Source organism: Ambystoma mexicanum, chromosome 11 (assembly GCF_040938575.1).
Source record: "Ambystoma mexicanum isolate Mex_15411 chromosome 11, UKY_AmexF1_1, whole genome shotgun sequence".
NCBI classification, from domain to species: Eukaryota; Metazoa; Chordata; class Amphibia; order Caudata; family Ambystomatidae; genus Ambystoma; species Ambystoma mexicanum.
The window spans coordinates 336277621-336300898 of NC_090934.1; the positions used below are offsets into that span (position 1 = coordinate 336277621).

Sequence of the window (23278 nt, forward strand, 5' to 3'; positions counted from 1 at the left end):
AATGGTGCTCCATCATGCGTGGTGCTGACTGTAGTAACACCAGGGTAACCTGCTCGCGTCCATACGTCATCAGCATCAGCTCTTTCACCAAGTATGGCGATTAGAATATCTCTTATAGCTAATGTATTTCCTCCTGTCATTTTTTCTAACTCATGTATTCATTTTCCAGCGCCGGAAGTTAGATTTTGGAGTTTACATTTTAAGTTTTCCTTGTCCATTTGGGGCCATGGTATATACTGTGGTCTGGCTCCTCCTTTTTCTAAAAAGGGGAACTGCGATGCTCCAAATTCATTCTCATCTCATCATTTGTCTATCTATTGCTGGAGTGAGATTCCCACATTGCCGTTGAAAGTGAGCGTCTCCCAAAAATGCAGTGATAACTCCCCAATGAGTGTCAATTATGGACACACCCCAGGAGGGAATGAGACCAGGACCAAGTGCGGGTGAGAATAAAAGAAAGTTTATCTAAAATCAAAATATGGCAAGCAGAGGACTCTGCAAACTCCAAGAGCACTCTGCCCAGACATCTGAAAATGCACATCATATTACAAAATCACGTCATCTATGGCGCGTGCTATAGGGATACATTGAATTGTGGTCATTGGTCAAAGGGGACTGCACTGTATGCATGCTTTAGGGGTGGTGCTCGTGGATTGGCTGGCATAGAACTGGTTACTTCGTGGAGCACGTGGGTCAGCTGGGCTCATCTGGATGAGGTGCAGGGTCAGGCGATGTCCAAGCCATGAAGTTATAGTCTGTCTGACATTTGCCATTGTGGACACATATACCTTGGACATTATTTACACGTTTTGACATATACGGATTATATTACTAGACTTTTGATCTGGACGATAAAAGTGAGACTGCATGGGTCCAGGTGCCTAATCTATTCACAATATTTCATTGACACATTCATCAAACGTTCCCTTAGATTCATGAGAGAATGGTTTATTGTTTGTTAGTATGAAGAAAAATATTGTCACACATGGGATTAGTAATCTGGGATGAGCTGGGGTGGCTGACAGATGAGGGGCACGTAACTGTTAAATCAAAGGACTTTGGGGTGAGGGGGCTTGTAGCCTATATTTCTTTAAACTGAGTCTGTGGGTGTGGGCAGGTTTTATGGAGACATAGGCTGTCAGGGGGCTGGGGGTGAATACTCAATGTGGGCTCAGTGGTAGGGTGAGAGGTTACATTTGTTGCATTAAGGCATCAGCAAGAGGAGGGCCACTGGCCCTCACATCATCATGACAGGGAGAATGGTGGGGGGCTGAGTGCGCGCTGCTGTGCGCAGTGCTGCCTGGAAGGGGAGAGAAGGTCCTGCGGCTTGTTGAATTTGGCCGAATCCTATTTAGTGGAATTATATGTGAACCATTAGAATATAATAAAACCACGTTATTGCCATTTACAACAAATAATAAGCAGGTTCTGATTACATTGTGAGCTGTGCTGTTACATTTACTGTGGTCATCGTGCTGTTGAATCGCTCTATTTACATTGGCCTTGCCGTTTATATTGTACGCATGAGAGTGTGATACCATTTGAACACATTTTGCGAATATACATAATATTGAAAAACCAATGAGCTTGCAGACATACATCTTACACCATAACAAAACGAGTCACTTAACATGTCATACATTTGTGAGGATCTTTGGTAACGGATGATGTGCAATCAACATTATATGGCCCCACCATCTGAATCATATTTCCATGTTCATTGCAATTGATTTAGGCATATTACATCAACCCGCTCATATACAACCAATTGAGGGGGTTTATAGCTTTTACAGAGGGGATTAGCATTGTGGGTGAACTAGGGAGGCACACAGTCGTGGGGTGTGTATCTGTTACATCAAAAGAGGTGTAATGTTGGGGGGTTATCCACAGTATATATCTTAAATGTAGAGTCTGCAAGTGAAGAGACATGTTTGTGGAGATAAATTGTTTTTTCCCAGGCCCAAACTCTTGCCTGGTCATTCGTGGGTCATTGGTAGATGGAGGAAGGCAAAATATACAGTATTTAACTTGTAGCTGTTTGTGTCCAGTCTCCCGTGAGAACAGGGCTGCTGCAGGGACACAGAAGGGAGGGGGTGGGGGAAATAACTGGCTTACTGTACGCGGTTTCTAGGGAGAGCTGCCTGTAGGCTGGTTTTGCTATGAGGCCTGCTTTAGCATGTACAAAATATAGTCTGGTTGGTACAAAATGGAGTCAGTAATCGACGCTCTAATTGAGCGTTGCATCCGTATGTGTTGTTCCGTGGCTGTCTGGCACCTCTGGCCACAGGCGCATGGGCAGTCGCAGGATGAGCATTGTGTGCAAGTGGGTCGGAATGGAGGGGAGGGGGCCTAAAAGATCTTTCCTCCCATACATTCCCCCTTTCGTTACTTAAGTAACGAATATTGTATTTCACCAAGTCTTTTGCGCTCTGCCTCCTCTGCCACTGCAGGGATGCAGGTGTTCCCTTTCATGGTATCCATGCTCTGCACACTCCCCGTAGACTTTCCCCAGCCCTAGCATACTCATCTGGGATGCAAGCCATGTAAATACAACCATCATCTTCCAGGTCGACCCACACCTCACCGTACCAAGCTAGTTCACGGGGCTCTTTTATTGTTGTGTGGTATAACCTGTCTACAATGTACCTATTGTTGTATATGGCAGTCAGCCTATATTTTGGCTCTGTGTCATCTCCTGTTTGTACTTGTGCCTTGTGCGTCATCTACACCACTCCTTTTGCACTGCCCATTGTCACCATCATCATTGCACTGTTAGGTACTGCATCTGCGCAGCACCTAAGGCCTAATTGGCACACGCAAACAATTAAAAGCAGAAAAAATGATGGTGGGTATTGGTAGTTTGACAGTCATCCTGAGCCAGGAAGGTACCCACGAGAGCATGTCATCAAACCAAGTGTTGGGCTGCAGCCCTCCTCCTTCCTTCATATGCTCACCAAGGTTGTGCATGGCTGCTATAACATGTGAAAGAGTTTGTGATAATGAAGCTTCAGGAGACAGGCGGATGCTAAAACAATATTTATTCTAATGAGTAAAGGGTCCTTAACAAAACAAAGAGTATCGTCCTCTGGTTTCCTTCACCAGTGTTTGGCCCTTCCAATGTAGATTGAAGCAGTTCCCAACTGTGTCCTATAGGCCCACCACTCCGATCTTCGTTCCTCGTCCTCTTCTCTTTCCTGGAAAATGAGAGAACCTCGTCAGTTTCATTTGGCGCGCTTTTAAAGGGTTCCCTAGGTTCAAGTCCCCACCAATCAGCATCAGCTTTGTCTGGCTTACACCTTATTGGCTGCTGAGGGGGTGTCCCGCCTCCCTTAAAGGCTGCCGTGCTAGCGTATACCATTTCCTGGTTCCCGAGACCTGGAAAACGCCGGAGGCGATCACGTGATCGCAACCGCGATCGCGTTGGGTATGGGCGTGCTCTGGGTGCCTTCCAGCCGCAACCCGCTCCGGGGCCGCCGCGGGGCACGCCACGCTGAAGGGCCGGTCGCCCCCGCTCCCCGCCGCCATGGAGTGCCTGCGCCCCCGTCCCCCCTCCTTCGGGGTCGGGCCTCCCGTCAGGTGAGTGCAGCTGTGATGCGCCGCATTTCCGAGCAGCGGCTCGCGTTCCCTTGCTCTCGGCGCTTACGACAGCTGAGAGCGGAGGAGCCGGCTCGCGGTTCCCAGGGCCCCCGATCACCGGTGCAGCCGGTGCAGCCAACATATCCTGCTGGCGCCGAGGCGTATCCCCACACATCCCCACCCCAGTCCCAGGCCGTTCGGGCCGGGAAGCACACCGAGACAGGTAGTCAGCCACCAGCTGAAACCTGGCCGGTTTGTGCAACGTGAGGAAGTCAAAAGGCTGGAGGGAGAGGAACCAGCGGAGCACCCTCTGGTTTGTATCTTTGTGTTGCGCAAGCCACTGCAAGGGGGCGTGGTCCGTGTATAAGGTGAACCGGCGACCCAATAGGTAGTACTTAAGGGAGTCGATGGCCCATCGGATGGCCAAACATTCTTTCTCAATGGTTGAATAGGCAGCCTCATGAGGCAGCAACTTCCGGCTGATAAAGCATACAGGACGTAGGGCATCCCCCCGGTCTTGTGAGAGTACAGCCCCTAAGCCCTGGTTCGAGGCGTCTGTTTGTAGGTAGAAATGTTTTTGAAAGTCCGGGCAACAAAGTACAGGATTCGATGAAATCCTATGTTTCAGGAGTTTTATGGCGTTCAGGGCGCTCGGGTTGTTGGTTAGGTTTGGAACACCTTTGAGCCTTAAAGCATCGGTCAAGGGGGCAGCCACCGAGGAGAAGTCAGGAATGACCCTCCGGTAATATCCAACGAGCCCCAAGAACGCTCGGATCTGTTTCCGGTTGGTGGGAGTCGGAATATCGTGTATAACCTGAGTCTTGTATAGTTGTGGTTTCAGGACACCCCCACCCACTATGTGCCCCAAGTATTTGGTTTCATGGGTTCCGATCGTGCTTTTCTTCGGGTTTATATGCAAACCAGCCCTATGCAGATCGGCAACCACTAGTTCCAGATGGTTCAGATGGGCTTCCCAGGACTTGCTATACACCACAATGTCATCCAGATAAGCGGCTGCATATCCGTCATGTGGTCGTAAGATGATATCCATTAACCTCTGGAACGTGGCGGGGGCGCCGTGTAGTCCAAAGGGCAGAACCTTGTATTGATAGAGTCCCCTTGGTGTGGAAAAGGCGGTTTTCTCCTTGTCCTGGGAAAGCAAGGGGATCTGCCAATATCCCTTGGTTAGATCTAGGGTGCTTAGAAAGAGGGCCGCTCCGAGGCCTTCCAAGAGCTCGTCCATTTGCGGCATAGGATACGCTTCGTATTGGGAAATTTTGTTTAGTTGTCTGTAGTCCATACAGAAGCGGATGGACCCGTCCGGCTTGGGAACCAGAACTATGGGGGATGACCATACGCTGTTGGATGGCTCAATGATATCCATCCGCAGCATTTCGTCTACTTCTGAACTGATGACTCTTCGCCTGGCTTCGGGGATTCGATATGGCCTAAGCCTTATGGTTTTTCCGGGTTCTGTGTTGATCCCCTGTTCCAATATTCTGGTCCGACCGGGCAACGTAGAACAGGCATTGGCATAGGGGAATAATTTGTCCATGACGTCTAATTTCATGTTTGGGGAGAGAACAGCGCCCCAATTGATGGCTTCGAGGGTGTCAGGAACGGTATTCACGGTTTCCTCTGATTCTGGTTCCTCGGGTTCTGTGAAGGCACTCAGACTCGGCTCGCTCCACTCCTTCAGAAGGTTGATGTGATAAACCTTGTCGGTTGTGGTCCTATCAGGTTGATGCACCCGATAAGTCACTGGGCTGAGCACGTCCGTGATTTTGTATGGCCCTCTCCATCTGGCCAATAGCTTGTTTGCAGACGTAGGCAGGAGTACCAGTACTTGGTCTCCGGGTTTGAAGGTCCTCATTCGGCTCCCTTTATTATAGTTCTTCTCTTGGGTCGTTTGAGCCTGGCTGAGGTTTGCTTCGGCCAAGGTACGCAGAGCTGTCAGATGGGTTTTTAGCTCCTCAGTGTATTCAGTGAGTGATACCTCTTCGCTGGCTTCCCATTCTTCCTTAACCAGATCCAATATCGTCCGGGGTTGTCTTCCGAATAGCAGTTCAAAGGGGGAGAAACCAGTGGAAGATTGGGGTGTATCCCTTAATACCATCAACACCAGAGGCAACACCCGATCCCAATTCTTCGCGTCCGGCCCTGTCACCCTTTTCACCATTTTCTTGATGGTCTGGTTATACCGTTCAACCAGTCCATCGGTCTGGGATGGTATACTGAGGTTCTCATCTGTTTGATCTGGAGATTCTCACATACTTGCCGTAGGAGGGCGGACATGAAATTCGTACCCTGGTCTGTGATTATTTCCGAAGGCAACCCCACTCGTGCGAAAAACTGAATAAGCTGATCACACAAAACTCTGGCGGATGTCCCCTTTAGTGGAAATGCTTCCGGGTATCGGGTGGCATAGTCGACGATCACTAACAGATAGCGATACCCCCGGCTAGCAGGTTCCAAGGGACCAACAATAATCATGCCGATTCTCTGGAAGGGAACTGTTATGAGAGGCATTTTCTGTAGTGGCGCCTTTGCTGGGACACCGCTGGTCAATTGGCATGTGGGGCAGTTTTTACAGAACTGCGCCACTTCCCCGTATATACCTGGCCAGTAAAACTGCTTCAATAGGTTCTGCTGGGTCTTGAGGGAAGCCATATGGCCGCCACAGGGATGGTTGTGAGCCAGTTGTATGACTATGGCACGATGTTTTTTTGGTAGTACCAATTGCTCCTTGGCGATTTCATCCTCGCCCTTATATCTTCGATATAGTAGACCCCGGCGTAATAGGAACCCTGGTCCCTTACTTAGATCGGGTTCCCCATCTTGTGTTGCCCTTTCTCGTGCTATCCGTAGGGTTGGGTCAGTTAGGGTCTCCCCCCTAAGGGTGTCTTCATTCTCCTCCAAATTCCAATCGATGGGTCTGGTCATGTAACTAGCCTGACACCATTCCATCCGGGTTCGTCTTTTCCGTCCTGGCACGGGGGCCAGGGAAGCAGAGTCTGACGCTGGTATCGCGTGTAATTCTCTTTCCCTCCAGGGCATTCATGGCCTGTTCAAAGCCAGGCAGGTCGGTCCCTATAACTACCGGGGCAGGCAGACACGGCAGGACGGCAGCCCTCAAGGGAGTGGTTGTGTCGTTTAGTTCTACCACCACATTCTTCATTGGATACCGCTTTACATCCCCATGGATACATCTAATGGGTACTGTTATATTAGATAAATGGGGAGCGTTACTCACGGTTGGTGATATGGCGGTCTGCCGGCTGCCGCTGTCAAGTAGAGCGCGCGATGGTCTGCTGTCCACCCGGATGTCCACCACATAGGGACCCAGGATGCTCTCCTCCGACCCAGGGCTCAGGTATCCGATGTCCATCGGTTCGGCTGGTCTTCTTCTAGGGCAGAACCTGGCTATGTGGCCCCATTCATTGCACTCGTAGCATTGCGGTTGCTTGTATCCTGGTGCTTCCAATGGGTGTTTTTCCTCACCTCCTGTTTTTTTGTCTTCCGGTTTTCTGGAGCTGTCGTCGGCGTGTCTCCACCTCGTGGGTAGGGTCCTACCACTCCGGAATGCAAGGGGGTCGGATATCGGGATTGCTATCCGGGCTGTTACTCCAGTTGGCTGCATCTTGTGGTGACCCGCCTTCTGGTATGCTGAGGCGATATCTACCGCCTCAGTCAAGGAGGGCCAGTGATGCTGTATAACCCACCTCTGCATCTGTCCTGGTAGGGCTTCGATGAATTGCTCCAGGATGATCTTGTCGAGGACGGGTTGATTCGCTGGGGTGGGAGGTAGCAGCCATTTTTCGACCAAGTCTTTTATACGATAGTATAGCTGGCGCGGGCTTTCCCCCACCCTGAGTCTGGTCTCTCTCAGCTGTATCCGGTAAGCCTCTTCATCTAGGCCTAGACGATCCAGGACTGCGGCCTTAATTTCTCCATAGGGAGTGCTGCCATTGGGGTTAACCGCCTGATAGGCACCCTGCATTACCCCGGATAGGAGGGGAGCAACATACTGTCCCCAACGGTCCGGAGGCCATTGCGCGTTCCTGGCGATCCTCTCAAAACTGGTAAAAAAGAAGGCAGGATCTTCCCCCTCCTTATATTTCTGGAGTAGAGCTGATGGCACCAATGGTTGGTTTCTGACGTTGGCCACCACATCAGTGAGACGGGCTATGGTCTTGTGTTGTTTGTCCTGGGCCGTGGTTTGTATGGTGCCCTGCAGCTGGATGGCCTGCTGGAAGGTTTGTCTATCGGCAGCCGCCTGTTGGGTTTGCAGCTGTATTAATTGTTGCAGCTGCTGCTGCCCCTCCGATAGAGTTTTGATCAGTGCCTCCATGACGTTGTCGGTATCCCACCTTCGTCGCCAGTGTGATAATGAAGCTTCAGGAGACAGGCGGATGCTAAAACAATATTTATTCTAATGAGTAAAGGGTCCTTAACAAAACAAAGAGTATCGTCCTCTGGTTTCCTTCACCAGTGTTTGGCCCTTCCAATGTAGATTGAAGCAGTTCCCAACTGTGTCCTATCTCGTGGTGTCCGGATAGGCCCACCACTCCGATCTTCGTTCCTCGTCCTCTTCTCTTTCCTGGAAAATGAGAGAACCTCGTCAGTTTCATTTGGCGCGCTTTTAAAGGGTTCCCTAGGTTCAAGTCCCCACCAATCAGCATCAGCTTTGTCTGGCTTACACCTTATTGGCTGCTGAGGGGGTGTCCCGCCTCCCTTAAAGGCTGCCGTGCTAGCGTATACCATTTCCTGGTTCCCGAGACCTGGAAAACGCCAGAGGCGATCACGTGATCGCAACCGCGATCGCGTTGGGTATGGGCGTGCTCTGGGTGCCTTCCAGCCGCAACCTGCTCCGGGGCCGCCGCGGGGCACGCCACGCTGAAGGGCCGGTCGCCCCCGCTCCCCGCCGCCATGGAGTGCCTGCGCCCCCGTCCCCCCTCCTTCGGGGTCGGGCCTCCCGTCAGGTGAGTGCAGCTGTGATGCGCCGCATTTCCGAGCAGCGGCTCGCGTTCCCTTGCTCTCGGCGCTTACGACAGCCGAGAGCGGAGGAGCCGGCCCGCGGTTCCCAGGGCCCCCGATCACCGGTGCAGCCGGTGCAGCCAACATATCCTGCTGGCGCCGAGGCGTATCCCCACAGAGTTCCATTGTCCGCATCTGCAGAAGGTACGAAAGTGCAACATGCACTCCTGATTTTTCGGCAAATCCCTCCATCCATGGCTGTCAACGGGTCTAGAACATACCTGTTCTGCATCGTCATCAACCGCAGGGCCCTTAGCTCCACTTTTATTATGTTAAACCCCTCTTCTGTGTCGTTGGCCAATTGGATCAGTTCCCAGTGGGTTATCTGGAGCCATTTTGCATTTGCCCGCGCATGGATGCTTGGAACAAGGGAGGCAAAGAACGTTTCAGCGGAGTTAAACAGTCGGAACCGATTTGGAATCCGAGCCAAAAGTTCAGAGGATGCCTTGGAGATATAATTTGATGACCTTCTTTTTCTCAAGACTGTGCTTTGCAGTTTTTCCTTGGATAGGGCTTACACAGGGGTGTCTTCAGTTAATGGCAGGGGCTCTGGATCTTTTATTTTCAATGGGCCCTTCTCCTCTTGGATATGGCTTTCGGGTATCACTATCAGAGCGTAATGCAGCTTTGCCAGAGAGCACCTGTCCCTCCATGACTGTGGAAGGTGCAGGTACGCCTGTTTGCCGCAAAAGCAGTAAGTGTCCATCAATGCAGCTGTCCCTTTCTTCATGTCTGGGATTATGAGTGTTTTGTTATAGTTCTTATTTGTGCCCATATTGACTTTTCCTTCTTGGTGGAAGCGCAGCTCATACGATATCTCTTTCTGCAATTTGAATGGCTTTTCAAGGGCCGTGACCCATGTTATCTTTGTGATGTGTTGATTCCATATTGGGGTGCATGTTCTTTGGATTGAGTGCAGTTTTTCATCCAATAGTCCTCGTAGTGCCTCTGCTTTGCATGTTATTTGCTCATTTCGCCACTTATTCTCCGAATATAATGCCCCTTTGATCACTAAGAAAGGTTCTTTCAAACATATTTACTCCTTGGAGTTTTGTGAAGTACGTCGTTTCATTTTGTAGCATTTCAAATGAGACTGTATGTGCTTGAAAAGTATTTTTTATTCTACATAGTGCAAGATGGAGACACTGTGCCTCTGCAACAGGTGGCTCTTGTGGTAACAGCACTTTAGGAGTACCCGAGGCATGGGGTATTAAAGAGCACACATAGCAGCTCTCTTTAGTTGTTTGCTTTGCAGTCGTGCTCATGTCTGAGTACCATTTATTAGACTGGTGTGGGTGTTGTGGGTCTTCTATTGCGTCCAGTCCCAGCCCATGATATTCATCATATTTCTTCTGTCCAGCCCCCCTTTTCCTTCTTCTATTCCCTCCCGGGCGACCCAGAGCTTTTCTTTCATCATGCTGGGTTAAGAATGTTCTATATCCCCTCTTTTTCCCATTCGTTATTTAGGGCAATGTACCTCTCGACAATATTTTCATCATTTCGTTTCGCACCCTTAGGGAATAATGCATTGTGTTCAGTTGTGTCGGGTACAAATGATACAGTTGAATCGGGATCATCATATAGCCAGGGTAATTCAGAGGGGTCTGGGTCGTTCATATCATAGACACTGAATTCAGATTCGTTATATCGGGCAGTGGGGCGTACTGATACAAGAGTGCTGGTTGTGTTGTTTTTATCCAGTGTGCCGTTTCTCTGTGTCTCGTGCTCCCAGATAAGTTTGAGCCCGTCCCATATGAGGTAGGTGCCCTGTTTTACCAAGTTTGTCCCCCCCTCATTATGTCAATAGATATAAATACTATGGCCCAGTACACCACTAGGCTAAAAAACATTGAAAAGAAAATCACTGCACAGAAAAACAACCTGCACTTCCCATCTTCACTGTTATTGCAATCTGATGACTTTTTTAACAAATTACTTCTAATTTTCATTTTTATTTCTCTTTTTTTTGTTTCCCGTGTCTTATCAGTTGTGTCTGCTTTTCCTTTTAAGTTTGTGTCTCACCTTCTGATCTTTTTGCTTCTTCATTTTGTCCTACACTGTCATATGCTTTGCGTACGTCGGACAAATGTATCCAATAGCTCAGGCCCTTGACCTTCACTGCTGTTGGGGTGCAATACACAACTTCATATGGGTCATGGAACCTCGGGGCATTCCACTGACGTATGAAGCTCCTCACGTACACCATCTCTCCTGGCATGACCTGGCAGCTTGGGCTATCTGTGGCTGGCGTTACCATGTCATTCGCTGTTTCTTGCGTGAATGGGACTGCTAGCTGTCTTGCAATCATACGCGCTGCTTTTGTAAGTTGTTTCAGATATTCGGGGAACTCTTCCCCCAGCACCGTTGCACTTCTGTGTGCATCTGATTGTCTTCATAGTGGGGAGTGTGCTGTGTGCATGCATCTGCCTGTCACTATCTTGTGGGGGGACAAGTGGTGGTCCTTACTGGGTTGGTTTCTCAATTTAAACAGGGCCAATGGTAATCAATAAACCAAATTGTTCTTTGAGTATAGCTCAGCGGCAACGCGCGCGTCTTGGAAGCAAGATGACACGAAGCAACACAGGTTCGATCCCCGGGTCCACGCTTAGAAACCTTTGGGTGTTTAAGCGGGTTATAAATATGCAATTAAGACAAACAAATAAACAATTACACAACTAAGAAAACAAACAATTCCTGTAAATAGGACGCTTCTTTGTCGGCAGCTTCCGCTGCCGCTTTCCCTAATGAGATTACATCATTCTTGTTTGTGTGGGCCTGGGGTTTTACTAACGCTACAACCGTTGGCTCTTTTAGTGACTCTATTAGTTCTGCTAGTAATTCAGCATGCTGCACCGGGGATCCATCTGCTCTTTGAAATCCTCTTCTTCCCCAGCGGGCCAGTCCCTCATGCACTGTTGTGGTCATATATGAGGAATCGGTGTATATTGTTACGGCGCTTCCTTTCGGTGTATGCAGCGCTTCAATTAGTGCCACTAGTTTGGCTGCCTGTGCTGAAAAATGGCCAGGCATACTTTTTTGGACAATTACTTCATATTCTCCTTCCTCCGATCGTACCACTGCCACTCCCACGTGTTTTTCTCCTGTTTCACAATTTATTGGCGCTGATCCATCTACCAAATATACCTCTCCTTCAGTCAGTGCATCCTCATTGGCTGTTGGGTGTACCATCATCTTCCCCTCTGTATGCGGCACAATTGTGTGTTTGCATATCTTCCACTGTGCATGCTTCTGTGAAAAATGTGGCTGGGTTCATTGTTTTACACCTCGATATGTGTATGTTTGCACTTGATAGTAATATTTCATATGAGGTGGCTCTATGTGTTGTTAGTGTACTTTTGGATCTTTCTAGTATGGCAAACAGTGAATGCTCCATGTACAAAGTCATGGAGCATCCCATCACAACTGTTGCACTCTTTTCAATGGCGAACGCCATGGCTGTGACAGCTTGTTCGCAAGCGAAGTGTCCCTGCATTACCGTGTCTAGTGTACCACTGTAGTACGCCAGAGATTTGCGACCCAATGAAGTTCTTTGTGTGAGTACTGCTCTCATAAGTGTGCCATCACAATGCGAAAAAATAAATAAAATTTGCGCTCATAATTTGGTGTGGCTAGAACTGGTGCTGTTGATATCAACTCTTCCAGTGTGTTGGAGGCAGTGTGCATTTCTTGTGTCCATTGTATGGCTATGTTTTCCCTTTGTGCTTCTTTTAAGGCCTGTAGGAGAGGTTTTGTGTACCGTGCATATTCTGATATCCAGGCGTTGCAATAATTGCACATGCCTAGACATTTCTGCATCTCCTTCACTGTTCTAGGCTCACTCACAGCTCACACCGCAGCTCCTCTGTCAGGTATTATTCTTTTGCCATCTTTTGATATCAGCTGACCCAAGTACAACATCTCTGTCAAACAATATTGTAATTTCTCCCTGTCCACTTTGTAGACCTTGTGTGCCAATAATGTCAGTAGTGTTACGGAGTCCTGTCGGCAGTCATCCTCATTCTTTCCACAAATCAAGAGGTCATCTACGTACTGAATGATTGTGCTCTTTGTGTCAGCGTTTCCAAGGTATTCATGCAGAATTCTGTTGAATATACTTGGCCTCTTACAGTATCCCTTGGGCAACCTACAATGTTCATATCTTTTACCCTCAGTGTGAAGGCTGTCAAATATTGTGGCTCCGAATCTAGTGGCACTGAGAAAAATGCGTTCTTCAGATCCACTACTGGTAAAGCATGACGCATCTTTGGGTATACTGCACAAGATCGATGCAGGGTTTGGGACACATGGGAATTCCTTTTATATGACGTGTTTGAGGGGGCATAGGTCTTGTATCATCCTCCAAGCCCCTCCCTTTGCCTTTTTGATGGGGTAGATACAAGTATTACAGGGAGAATTTGAAGGTACTATGATCCCTTGCTGTAGTAGAGCATGCATTGTTTCTTTTATCCCTTCGTCTGCCTCTCGTGACGGGGTACTGTTTTAGCAGCAATGCCGCTGGCTTGAGTTTTATTTTTACAGGTGTCACTTCATGCAACAATCCCATGTCATGTGGACCTGTTGTCCATAGATCCTCTGGCACATGTTGCATGTCATTCAAAAAATGCTGGTGGCGCGCTCACTACTGCCGTAAGTGGAACTTGTCAATTCTGAATCATTATGTCACAGGGAATGGCTATCTCCATTATTATTTCCCTGTCGCTGTCCGAGTCAGTGAAAAGCTCTTCATCAGACAGATCTTGCAAGGCTATGTTGGCATTTATGCACAACACGGTTTGCCATTCACATCCATGTATGTCTAGTTTGATTACTGCTATCCTTTGTGATGATACCTGCACCCCATGTAAGTCAAGGGACACCACCGACCCTGGCATTATCTCGGGGCGTGCTACGGGACGAAACACAAATTCTGTTGGCACTCTCCATTCTTGGCGCTTCAATTCTGGGACAACCTGCGCCAAGGCCTTTAATCCTTGGATCAACATGTCTGGGTCTACAACACGCACCTGCTGTGCCGTGGCTTGTGTGTGTATTACTAGCATGGTTCGCATTGCACATATCCTAGGAGTTAAGCACACTATCCCTCTATCTGTAAATGAAATGGTCATATTGAGTTTACTAAGGAGATCCCTCCCCAGCAGATTTATGGGCGAGTCTTCGTAATACAATAGGGGTGCCCGCACTGGTTTTCCCCCTAATGTTATTTCCAATTCTTCTGTGTATGGAACCTCGACCACCGCCCCAGAAAACCCCACCGCCTCCATTTTATGATTAGATAGCGAAAACCTGCCTTCTCGTAGGCATGATTTTTCTGCTCCTGTGTCTACCATAAAAATGAACTGTTTGTTCCTTATCTCCACCCCCACCATTGGTTCCTCAACTGCATCAAGGGTCGTTGATAGTAATGGACGCCCCAGTGCTCTCTGTGGGCTGTCCTATGCTGAATATCTCTTGTTTTTCCCATTATCAAAAACATTGCCTGACACCACTGCCGTTCCTCTTAAAGGCGCGGGGGTACCATTTGCTGTTGTAACAAAGGGATTACCGCGAACAGGGGCCATGTGTTCTCGGCACTGTGGGTGGTGGAGTGCATTCTGTGGAGTTGCTCTGTGATCATCTATGTAACTGGGATCGAGCTGCTCTTCTCTCCTTCTGCTACCCATGGGCAACCCGTGTGGGCTTCCTGGGTGGGGGTGGCCATACTGCCGTTCATTCTGATAGTTGTTCATGGGGCGACTTCAACACTCTCTTAAAAAGTGCCCCCACCTGCCGCAGTTCAAGCCTCTGGTCCTCCTCCTTTGGCACCTCATCCTCCATATGCTCCGTACCCGCCCCCTCTGGACCCTCTGTACCCACCTCTTCCTCCACGGGCACTCCTTGCCATTGTGGCCCTCCGTATTGTTCCTCACCATTCCACTGCTCCTGTCCATTTCCTGCCGAGTTTGCTGCTACCCTGGCTTTTATTTCTCTCTCTCTCTCTCTCTCTCTCTCTCTCTCTCTCTCTCTCTCTCTCTCTCTCTCTCTCTCTCTCTCTCTCTCTCTCTCTCTCTCTCTCTCTCTCTCTCTCTCTCTCTCTCTCTCTCTCTCTACAGGGAGGGCTGCTACTGCTGCTGTGACCTTCACCCATTTTGTTTGAATTAATTTAGCCTCGTCTGCCAATCTCTTTTGGGCTATCTCCCTTAATCTTTCTTTAATTATTTTGCAATGATGTACTTTAATACTCTGTATTTCTGACAAGCCTTTGGCATCTATCCCAGCTATTTTATCAAGAGCTTTCTGAACTTCCTTCAGGAGCCCTCTTTTGATTTTAAAGTAGAACAGGGAGGTTGATTGATCCCAAGCCGTGCCCGGCTCCGCCCTCCACATCTCCTGTACCCGTAAAATGAAGACCATTGCATCCTCCTCCTCTCCCATTGTGCATGCATTACAGACTGGAAATCCGGTGTATCTGGAAAAGGATGCCCCATCATGGCGGTCACAGTCTAGTGTTATTCCAGGGAAGCCGGCCTTTGCCCACACCCTGTTGGCTTGGTCACCTACTGCGGATACTAATAAACTTTTGACATCACCTACTGCCAAGGGAACCCCTGCAGTGTTTTTCTCAAATGCATATATCCACTTACTTTCCCCTCCCGAAAGCGGGGGTAACAATTTTAGTAAGTTAGCCTTATTCATTTGGGCCCAGGGTATATAATTGGGTCTCCCCCTCCCCTCTGCATATCAATGGTAACTGTAACTTGTTTCTTGCTGCTTTCCCTGTACTTACCTTCGCTCCCTTTTTTCCCCAACACCGCCATTCGTCCCATCCTATTGCTTAGCCTTCCATTCCATTCTTCCTCCATCACCCTCCCCAAGGGAGTCTGTTCTATTCCTGCTGACACCCCACCGGTTGCACACCCCAATCTCCTCTCTTCTTCTTCTTGCTGTTTTATGTCGCACCAATATTCTTCCTGTCTATCTGATGCCATGTCCCCTCCTTCTGCTCCCCCCTCACTTGCTGCCTGATCTATTTCTATTATTCTTGTCGGTGTATCATTAATTCGGAACAATATTTCTCCCTTCTTCCACCCCTCCTCCATTGACCTCTCAAGTGGTTGTGACATCTGCGTTTGTTCTACTCTGGAGGTGCCGGAGCCTCCTTGTTCGCATATATCTCTTAATCGTGATAGTTCTGTCCGGTCCATTGTTAATCATGAGTCTAAATTGTGTGTGAACTTTTCGATATCTATTGCTGAGGTACTCACCTGTCCACCTGCTCTTGGACACCCATATGGGGGAGGTGCTGTGGGTTGGGGTGTAGAGGGGGATGTAGGCTTTGACACATACACTGGGTCACTATATCCTTCAGCTGGTACTGGCTTTGGCAGGAGGGGATATAACCATGCGATTTCTATTTTGCCCTCCTTCTTTACCCCTCCTTCCCACTACTATTTGCTGCCAGGGGAGATGTGATTGTTAGGTAGAATCATATGCAGTACCCTTTGGGAACACCACACACAATTAAGAATACAAGTGTAAGTACAAATTCACCTTTGGTACAAGCCTGTACTACACAGTAAAGTGGTAGCGATGGCTGAGCAGCCAGATGTATCTCAAGAGTAAAGTGAGCAGTATCAATAGTGACACAAAGGACAGCAATTACTATGGTTCAAACTAACACTGACTCAAGGTTTCTGAGTAAAATAATACACATTTATTTGCACATCAGTTATAAAACATTTCACTATTATCAAGCAGTTGAAAAATCACAATCTTAATACACTACACACCACCCAATGAATTCTGGACAATTTAAGCTCAAAATGAAGTGTGAGCAAAATGGCACTCCAGCAATTTAAAAGGGAGGGAAAGACAAAGTTAGACAAACGTTAAGCAGCACCAACAAGTAAGTAAGCAGGGCAATCTAGAAAAGGAAACTACGTGATGAAATCAAATCACGAGGCCAGGGCCAAAGTTAATGGACCAAAGTCTTTGCAGAGGATCACACAATTCAGAGTAGTTTGCAGTTAAGTCTTTGCCAAGAGTTCAGATGGATGGAACGAACGACCGGATTTGAACAGTACCTTCAATAGAGAAGAAAGCTATAGCTGAGGCAGACGTTCCGGGCAGGGCCCGCAGGCTCACGGGTCCTGAAGCCACTGTCGGACTGACACGAAGTAGGAAGTCTGGAGGGTCCTGCACTGCCCAGCAGCAAAGCAAAGCAATGAGTAAAAGGTGCGCTCCTTAAAACGCAAGCAGGGTCAGGTCCTCCTATTTGCTGCCAGGGGAGATGTGATTGTTAGGCAGAATCATATGCAGTACCCTTTGGGAACACCACACACAATTAAGAATACAAGTGTAAGTACAAATTCACCTTTGGTACAAGCCTGTACTACACAGTAAAGTGGTAGCGATGGCTGAGCAGCCAGACTTATATCAAGAGTAAAGTGAGCAGTATCAAAAGTTACACAAAGGACAGCAATTACTATGGTTCAAACAAACACTGACTCAAGGTTTCTGAGTAAAAGAATATACATTTATTTACCCATTCGTTTGTAAAACAGTTCACTAAATAAAGCAGAAGAATCACACTCTTAGTATACTACACAACACCCAATCAATTCTGGACAAGTTAGGCTCAAAATGAAGTTGAGCAAAATTGTACTCCAGCAATTAAAAAGGGAGGGAAAGACAAGGTTATACAAAATTAAGCAGCACCAACAAGTAGGTAGGCAGGGCAATCTAGAAAAGGCTTGCTACAATGAGGATTCAAATCAATAGGCCTGGGCCAATGTTAATGGTTCAGAGTCTTTGCAGAGGATCACACATTTCAGAGTAGTTCACGGTTAAGTCTAAGAAAAGTTACTTAAAAGTAGAGAAGGACAAGCCCCCGCATTGGCGAAAGATTTAAAACACTTTCACCGCGGTCGGACGGAACGAACAACCGGGTTTGAACAGTACTTTAGAAGAAGAAGAATGCTGTAGCTGAGGCAGGAGTTCCTGGCAGATCCTGCAGGCTCACGGTTCCTGAAGCGACTGTCGGACTGACACGAAGGAGGAAGACTGGAGGATCCTGCACTGCCCAGGGAAGAACCTAGCAGCAGAGCAAAGCAACAAATGAAAGCTGCGCTCCTTAAAACCCAAACAGGGTCCGGTCCTCCTGGCTATTTAGTTCACTGCAGCTGTGCAAAGCAAATTCGACTGGGGGAGGGAGGCCTTGCTTGGTATTTGGCAAACTGGTTGGTCCCACCAGCTCAAGGGAAGAAGATACCTTGCAGATCTTCTCTGTCGTAGAAGTTTGGAGATTCAGACCCGCAGCAGTGCTTCACCGGGAGGTTCAGTCGTGGTAGTGGTCCTCTTCCTTCAGCTTCTCTTCGGTTCTCTCAATCCAGTGGTGACTCTGCCTTCCAAGTCCCAGAGACCTGCATTTTATGCAGTTTTCCCCCATTCACACAGCCTGGCTGTCAATCATACAGCAGGGTGGCTGTCTTGGCAGGACAGTCACCTAGCCAATCAAACAAGAGTGCGACTTATGTTTCCAAGAGAACCTGTGCAGGGGTCCTAAAACCCCTCCCTCACATCCTGTCTAGCCAGACTCTCAGGTGCCTAAGGAGGGCTTCTGTGCAGAAGCCCGCCAAAGGACGGCGAACAAAAGAACCAAACCTGGTTTGGCGCGCAGAGTAAAAAAAGACAAAGACCTTTACAAAAAGAAATGCCGAATAAACTGAGCCGGAACCAAATAAAAGTAAATGGTGTCCAGCAGATTTAAGTTCGAGGCTACTAACTTAGCCTAAAACAGTACCAAGGTTATTTACATAGACCGCGGTAGGAAACATATGATATATACCACTGCCACCAGCCAGATCTTAAAGGGGAACAAAATAATGTTCCATGAGAAACAGACAAAAAGGGATAACTATTAACCCTGTCCGGTACTCTATGTAAGATGGGTTGTACTGGGTCTGTGAATTTAAAAGACTAATAAAGTCAATGATAACTTTGCATGTTCTGGGAGATAGTAGTTAGTCCCAGAAAATGGAGTTTAAAGTGGGAAGTCTGAAAAGAACAACCCTGTGTCACTGCACTAAAGGAATCCAGCAATGCTGCTTAGGGACTCAGTAGGTAAGGGAAATTAGCCATTCTTGAGAATTCTCCCTAACAGTGATCTGTTTCTTGCTCTGTTCCTCTCCCTTGCTTGGAGGTACTTCCTCAAAGAGCCTCCATAAATCTAATATTTCTCGTCTATTGTGCAATTGTTTGCCTTTAAACTTCACAAACAAGCAGGTGGCTACCATGTCTAGGACGTTCTTGATGAACGATCCTTCTTTGGGCCATACCTGGGGTAGGCCCTACCCTTTTAACTGATTGTGGTCATGGTATTTTGTGATCCTATCTGCATATCCTGGCAAACCTTGAGAGATGTGTGACAACGGTGTCTCCGCACCCATTCTGTCTTAACAATGCCTTCCCAACCATCTGAGTCCGTACAGCAATAATACCATTCACAATGCTTCAATACTTTACTTCTTCGTATGTCACCACGTCGAGATCATCTGGAGATGTAGGAGCTACCTCAGCTGCTGGAGCAGTTCCCCTGCCTTTGGAGGGCCTGGGATCCACCTAGATGCAAGGTAGGACCCAGGGCTCAGGCAGTAACATATTGCGCTCTGTTGCACCCAACTACTAATTTTTGCGGCGGATCAGCTGGAAATATATACGAATATCCAGTTTCCCGCCTACAAGCTTGAATAGCTTCCCCAACTTGCAAGTTTGCCATCATCTGCTGTTATTTATATGAGCCTCCATTGCAGTCCACGAGGTGCAGCTGCTCCAAGATGGCCGCCCGTATTTCGTTTACCTAACCTGGCTCTAATCTCCACCCAGGACCTGCCTCTGCATGAGATTGGCTGATAACTCCTATTCCCAGCCAATGCCTTGCCGCCAGGCAACAAGCAGACCCACCCATGAAGGCACACCGATTTAAGGCTCTTCCCTGTCCAGAGTCAACAGAGGCCAAGCCTAGGAAGTCTGCCTATTTGCGCCGATATCAATCAGCTCCACAACCTTCCCGGTGTCTGGACTCTAACTGCTTGGTAAGCACCCCTTCGTAACCTCATTGTGACTTTGATACTCGGAGCGGTTACTTCCATGATCGTAACTTGTCGTCCATTTGACTCCTATTCTTATCCTCATAACCACCTTATTCTCAGCTGTACACGATTTTCCTATATTTAAACTTACAGCTCTGTGTCACTTTCTCCTACTGTTGCCTATTACTGTATCTTGTTCTGCACTTAGTCTAAATTCCTGCAGTGCCTACCATTTAGCTCAGGCATGTCCTTTATATCTTGTACTGTTTTAGAATTCTATTTGCATACATTTAAGTTCACGAGTCCCCTTACATCACCTACAGTTACTATACTACTGTTAACTACTTTGTCGGTACTGCTGGCCACAAACCCTTCTTTCAACTTGATTGCTTAATGATTATCTTATGTGCCCCCTGTCCTTTGCTTCCCTACATAAGTAGCCGGAGAAGCATCACGTGCCATCGCACTCCCACTACTTCGCCTCTGTGATACAAATCTATTCTCTACACAGTAGCGTCTCCTCCCCTGCAAGCATTGAGCTCCTCTCTCAGTACTTCCTCGCACCCCTACTTCAGCTCCTTCTACCTCGCTGATGTACCTGCATTGTGTGTCTTAACTATTGCCTCCTGCTTTACCGTATTGCAGTGGTCGCACGTTACTACTATTTGTTAACCTGTCTAACCTGAGCCTCTGTGTAAGGTAAAAAAACTGCATTTTTTTACCTTATCTAGCGCTCCAACATATATCAGATTGCAACCCTAAATGTTTTATGGCTTCATCTGCATTATTATGGTTTACAACATGATTACTAGAGTGCCTTCTTCCTCACCTCTGCAACTGCTTTAATACCTGAATAGACCTAGCCACTGCTTACATATCTGCTCTACTTATGTACCTTACTTATGTCATCTGGCTAGCCCAGTTAGGTGCCATCCTTACTGCCTACTCATCACTGGAGTTCCTTTTCTTTTCACTAACTCTGCAATTGTAACAATACCTTTACAGATCTAGTCACGACTGCCTTGTTTGCATTTATGTACTGCTGTGCACCCCACATTCGCTGACCACCACAATATTTGAATAGGTCAAGTCACTATTGCCTTGCTTGCACATATGTACTGCTGTGCATACTACACACGCTGAACGCCTGGCCCTGCTTGGTGCTCTCCTTAGTGCCACTCCTTTGCCTGATTATAGCTCACTATGTGTCTGTACTACCTCACGACAATCACTACCAAGTTATTTATCTCCCTAACTGCCATAACCTGCTCCCTCTCATTCAGCACTCCCACCCAGCCTACTCCCTCCTCGATATAGAAACCCACCATGACTCACCTAGCTAGTAGCCTGAATTACACCTTGCCCATACCTCTAAGGGTGCCCGCCCATACAGTCCTGAGTCACCTCAGTGCTGACACCTTTACGACACACACACCCATGACTAACAATCCTTACTTGAACTCCCCTGCACTCTGGTTGGAACACTTTGCTTCCAAACCTACACCCAATCAACCTTGCGCCTTGCACCTTAGGAATACCAGACTAGGCTGTAGATTCCTCTCTTCCACAGTGCACCCCTCATTCATCCCCTCTAGCTCCAACACCAAGCACATCACCCACACAGCCTCCTGTGGACGTCATCACCTCAACTCCCAACACTCCTGTCCATAAGCGATACAACCCTAAAGAAACTTTGATCAGGGGTGCCCTGATCAATGCTAGGTCACTCTCAGCGCATGCCTTAGACATTGCTGATTTCATCTCCACCCATGACCTCGATTTCCTGGCTATAACGGAGACTTGGCTTCACGCTGCCTCTGGGCCATTACTTGCCCTCGCCTTACCCAATGGCTACACCATCATTAGATGTGACCGCAACACTAATCGGTCGAAAGGCGGACGTGTCGCCTTCATCCACAAAATCTCCACCGGCATCAGAACCATCACAAACCAACAGATCCCATCAGCAGAACTACTATCAGTCAAACTCCCCATTTCTCTGAACCAAACGGCTACCTTACATCTCATATACTGACCCCCTGGACCTGTCACCACCTTCACCGACAACATTATGTCTATCATAGCTGACAAAACCAAATCACAAATCATCCTACTTGGTGACTTCAACCTTGGTTTCCAAGACCCCAATGATCCGTCAGCCCTTGACCTGGCCAATTCTCTAACTGACCTAGGCTTCTCACATCACATCTGAGAACTTACCCATTCTAAAGGGAGGACCCTTGATTGGTTAGTGGATTTAAATTGCAGCATTAATCTACAGAATAACATACCATGCGCCTGATCAGACCATCACACGATTACCTTCCACATTGAAGCCTCAGACCAATGCCCCAAACAAGACATTGCCCCTTCTACACATACTAGAAACAAAAGGGACATAACAAGGGATAACCTACTTCCTCTTATCTTACCTTTTTTTTTTATTTGTTTATTTATCATTCGACACACAGGAGATATTATACAAGAACATTACATATATTATCTCAGGTCATGTAACCCAGAGTCCCCGTCCCCCACCCCGCACATTCCCCAGCAAGCATAGTTCTCGGCTTTAGTCAGACTGGCTCGGCGGCGCTGGTGGGTCCTCCATAGCGTGAAGGGCCCTTGCGATCAGGGGCGGTTTGTGGGTCAGGGCCGCATAATTCCGATCATAGTCTAGCACTGGTTCCCAGATATCCCCAAAACGATGAAGCAGTCCCGCCCTGGCTGCCGTGACTTTCTCAGCTATTAAAATATCCCAAAGTTTGACCCAGCAAAGGGCCATCAAGGGTCCGTCCACGGACTTCCAGGTGCGGGCCACCGTGATCTTAGCCGCTAATAGGAACTGGGATATCAGGGCCGCTCTTCTCCCTGACCGCGGGTATGAGCCTGACAATGGAATCCCTAAGAGGACCTGTTCGGGCGTGAGCGGAATGATCGCCTGGGTGACGTCTTCAATGGTGGCTAGACAGAGAGACCAAAACTCCTGCACCCGGGGGCAGGTCCACCACATGTGGAAGTAGGATCCTGGGAGGCCGCAAAGTCGCCAACAGAGAGGATTTAGTGCTGGTTGGAAGTGATGAAGGCGTAGAGGGGGGTAATACCAGCGCAGGAGTAGTTTATGGGCACACTCCCTGTTGTTTATACAGCGGGAAGACGTCTGCGTTCTTGTCCAAATGTCTAACCATGTATGGTCCTCGATGGCGTGTCCAAGGTCCGTTTCCCATTGGGACATGTAGGAAGGCCTGGACCGGAGGGGGTCCTCCAGCAGCAGCCTACACAAGGTTGATATTTTCCCCTGGGCCGGTACGTCGTTCACCGTCAGTTCCAGTGAGGTAAGGGGTCTTGTGGCCGCCGCTCGGGTCTGTGGGTGAGAGCATCAGTGTCTAAGCTGAGCGTAGGAGTACCTATCCGTTTCCGCTAACTGAAAAGTCATCTTGCATTGTTCAAAGGTTAGGGGGGAGTCCCCTTCGAAAAGTTGTCCTAAAGTGGCGAGGCCCCCTGCGTCCCAGTTTCTGAACTTTTGGGGACGGGCCCCAGGGGAGAAAGCTGGGTTGAGGAAGATTGGGGAGAGCGCA

At 48.2% G+C, this 23278-nt stretch overlaps 1 protein-coding gene across 2 annotated transcripts in view; it reads left to right on the forward strand.

Moving 5' to 3' along the window:
• The window catches only part of SLFNL1 (schlafen like 1), a 1086638-nt gene that overhangs the window by 12300 nt on the left and 1051060 nt on the right, over positions 1–23278 (forward strand). The window contains exon 1 of one of the 2 annotated variants that reach the window (XM_069623053.1): positions 19603–19703. The exons of the other annotated variant lie outside the window; for it this stretch is intronic. The gene's annotated coding sequence lies outside the window, so the exon portion shown is untranslated. Of the gene's footprint in view, positions 1–19602; positions 19704–23278 lie in introns of those variants that run through there. 2 annotated transcript variants of the gene reach the window in all.